Consider the following 3,777-nt stretch of genomic DNA (forward strand, 5'->3'; position numbering starts at 1 on the left):
GTGGTGGTTACATAGTAAACTGTTATGCTTAAATATCTACTCTGTACCATCTGTTGAGTCACAGAAACCTAATTACTAATGTTCTCCATGCCCACTTATCCAGACATGCGTATGTAGAGTTATATAAGACCTGCTTGAGAAGGGAAAGTAACCTCACTCACTGTCTCTTTGGTCAAAAACACCACAGAGAGATATGTTTTCCAGAACCTTCAATCCAGCTCTTCACATGGTACACAGCGTGCATGAATACTACCACACCAACCGAATGGTAAAACCTGAGGGAAATAATAACATGATGCAACCATCAGTGTGGGCCCGAGGACCATATCCTGTTATGGTGGGTCTGGGAGAGGCCTGGTGCTGCCAGTCTGAAGCAGACCACAGCCTCCCACTCCTCATCCATCTGAATCACTGTTTACTTAGACAGGAAGGCCGTCCACTATACAACATCATCATCTGCTGCTGCTCCATGTCTGTGACTCGCTTGTGGCTTTGGCAAGGGGGGGAGTTTGTGTTTTCCCCGACGGCCAAGTTTCTAAAAGCAGACACAAGCTAAAACCAAACGTTTGGAGGACTATGGCCCAGCCTCGGAAACCACTGCTTCTCTGAGCTGTCTACCTCTGAAGCCTCAAATGGCCCCTCCTCCTGGAAAAACAGAGCCCTATTCAATCAAAGTATTAACGAATTAAGAGCAGATCCTGTTAGACATTCAGTTGGCAAAATATTATTATGCCAAAGTAAAAACTAAATTAGTAATTTTAAAGTGAATAAATAAAATATACATTAGAAAATCCAACTGAGAACCTCGAGGTGCGACTGAAAGTTCACGGAAAAGTGGAGATGTTTTTGTCTTTTAAAATGTTTTATGAATGTGTGAATTACTGGTTATTGGTTTCGATTTTACAACAAAATCAACCTTTTTCACTGCAGCTATTTTGACATGAATAGTAGGGTAAACACAGGTGTTACAAATTTTACTCATTAAGGCTCTTTTCCATTTAGTGTAGGAGAATTTTAGCAAACATGCACAACAGCAGCACCCGGACTCTGTTTGACTTAAATGGAACTGAACCTTAATCAGTAGCATTGGTAGCACCCATGTTTACCCTACTATTTCATGTCAAAATGGCTGCTGTGAAAAAGGTCTATTGTTTTGTATTTTATCCCATTGGTTGAAGATTCAAAGCAGAAATTATTTTTGCTGCAGAACTGCTGCCACCCTTCATTCACGACTTTAAATCACCTATATCTTTGCCTCCAATGAGCCTCTGTCAAACTTTTATATGTGACAGACCCAAGCAGCACTTCTTTCCTTTTTTGGCCTTCACATTGCAGTGACCCAGTTTCAAAAAACTAAGGGCAATTAGTGTTGTAACAGGCATTCATATAGGGAGTCTGCAACTGTATTTAGACAGACACAGAAAAAATGTCAAACAAAACAAGTCAAGGTACTATATTCAAAATGTGGTTTCCAGTGCATGGCCTAACTTTCATCAGTACGGAATCAGGTTGCCCCTCTCCCTGAGTCTGGACCCCTCCATGGCCACACTGTGGTGCAGTTTCCGCTCTAAGAGGGACTGGGCGGGGGTGGACCAAGCCTTGTTGGTTTTGAGTTTCCTGCTGTAGTAGTAAGTATAAAATTAGGAGTTTTATGTGAATTGGACGGGGGTGGGAGAGACACATGCTTGTGTTGGGATAGAGAGGAATGTAACCTACTTTTCTGTCAACAAAGTCCTGTTTGTATGGGTGTTACATGACAATGGTGTATAAAATGTGTCTGAAAAGAGACAATGTATGTTGAAGACATCTGTCTAGTGTTTACCAATTCAGTGACAATTTAAGTTTTATGGGGGAAAAGCTGAGGCTGAATTGGAAAACAACGAGGACAAGGATCAGTAAACAATGATCTGCACTGGTGCTTCTTTCTACCGGCTTGTAAATTGCTGTAATTGCTGCAAGAACATTCACCTCGCATCCAGGTCATGTCACAAAAAAGCAGCAGAGAGCAGGCATTGTGGATTACTAGTTTATATCCTAAGTGGTCAATAGTGCATTGCAGTGCATGGAAGACAGAGATTAAACGAAGATCACACAGGGTGACTCACTAATTAGATGTTCTTCTCTGTAGGTGTGCTAATCAGTAACGTCAGCTGGTGCAGAAATGTTCAAGCAAAAAAACCTGCAGAAACTTCCAATGGATCATATTTGGTCATCATAGATCTGGTGAAAGCTATTCTGGTCTCTGCTGCCACCTGGTGGACTGTTTAACACAGTTCATATGGTCAATCATTGTGCATGTGTGCCTGAAAAGAGGAAGTTTACACCATGTTATAGACACAAAGACATACCTCCTGCACACACACAGAGGCCATTTTACATTGTAATTATAACAGCAGCACAGCAGGTACTGATGCTCACATATACTGTAGTGCACAGACATTTTACTAAGAAGAAAAAATGAAACATATGTCACTTTATTACAAACCAGTTTGTATTGCTTTTATTATTAATTGTACAAACAGTGGAGTTCCAGGCGTAAGTAGTGCATAGAAGCATCTTGAAAGGTCTGTTAATTTACACATGCTGTGTATGATGGGGGAAAAGTTTGGTACATATTATCATCCATTCTCATATTAACCGGACCTCAGGAATAGTCAGTTAAGTTTAGTGCAGACCTATTTCATTTTAAACAACATACTTTTTTTTTTTCTTTATAACATTCAACACTAACCAGGCCTGAAGCCCAGCAACAACATATATTAACACTTTATCTTGAACAAATGACAGCAAACCCACTGATTCTCCTCCTGGTCATTGTCTGACGGCTGCAAAAGTGTCTTTGAGTAATCTGTTCCATTCTGTGTGAGTCACAGGTTGATATGGGAAGTACCAGCATTTGATGATTCAGTCCATTGTCTTTGGTTTGTGGTCATCTTGGCATCAGACATAAAAGGATCATACCAGAGCTTTTGCAAGTTTTAGCCCATTGACTAAGAATCACATATACGGTCTTTAACGTGAACCATTTTCCAAAGTGTTCAATTATTTTCTTTAATGTATTTCTCTTAAATTGTGGACAGCTGTTTATTTTTTTCTTTTTACATTTCTCTAAATAAAGACTGATTCACACTTTTCACATTTTAAAACCTTGTTTCAGGTTTTGTTTCCTACTCAAGTGTAGGTATAAAGATAGGTTACTGTCATCATATAAGTGAGGAAACAACAGGAGTCAAGCTACCAGATGACAACTCCTATCCCCTAAATCAAGCATGTTCTGCAGAAATGCTAAAAAAATGATATAACAGACCAAACCAAAAATATGTCTTAAGCTGTTCTCAGTCCTATTTCAACAACTTTGTATAATTTCTTACTGTACATTTGATTTCAGAAGCTGTCCCCCAAAACTTGTTGGAAAGGGACTGAAGTTTCTAACAGCACAATTCCAAATTAAAATGGTGTTTGCTTTAAAATCCTGCTGAGACATGAAACCAGCTTGAGACAGCAATAATGCACTATAAAATTATGTCTACTATTTATTGTCTAAACTGTGGTATTGTGCAATAATTCAGAGCACTCAATGAACTCTGTCAACTTCGTTACCGGTGGTTGAAAACTTTAGCTGCATCTCATCTCCCCTCTCTTTGACCTCAGTTTTCCTGTCTCTAACGTAGGCTGTTCTGTCAAATAAAGGCAAAAATGCCCAAAATATTATCTTTAAAAAATAATATCTAAAACACTTGCACTTTGGAAAAAGGTCAGCAGTAGTGTAACATATAG

At 39.3% G+C, this 3,777-nt stretch overlaps 1 protein-coding gene across 1 annotated transcript in view; it reads right to left on the bottom strand.

Annotated features, from left to right (window-relative positions):
* Window positions 1-2,469: 2,469 nt before the first annotated feature.
* The window catches only part of bloc1s6 (biogenesis of lysosomal organelles complex-1, subunit 6, pallidin), a gene marked incomplete in the record, with an annotated part of 3,880 nt that continues 2,572 nt past the window's right edge, over window positions 2,470-3,777 (bottom strand). Inside the window, 1 exon segment of the mRNA XM_035682431.1 lies at window positions 2,470-3,777.

The sequence above is a fragment of the Morone saxatilis genome, unplaced genomic scaffold (genome assembly GCF_004916995.1).
Source record: "Morone saxatilis isolate NCDOM2014 unplaced genomic scaffold, NCSU_SB_2.0 Contig11, whole genome shotgun sequence".
NCBI classification, from domain to species: Eukaryota; Metazoa; Chordata; class Actinopteri; family Moronidae; genus Morone; species Morone saxatilis.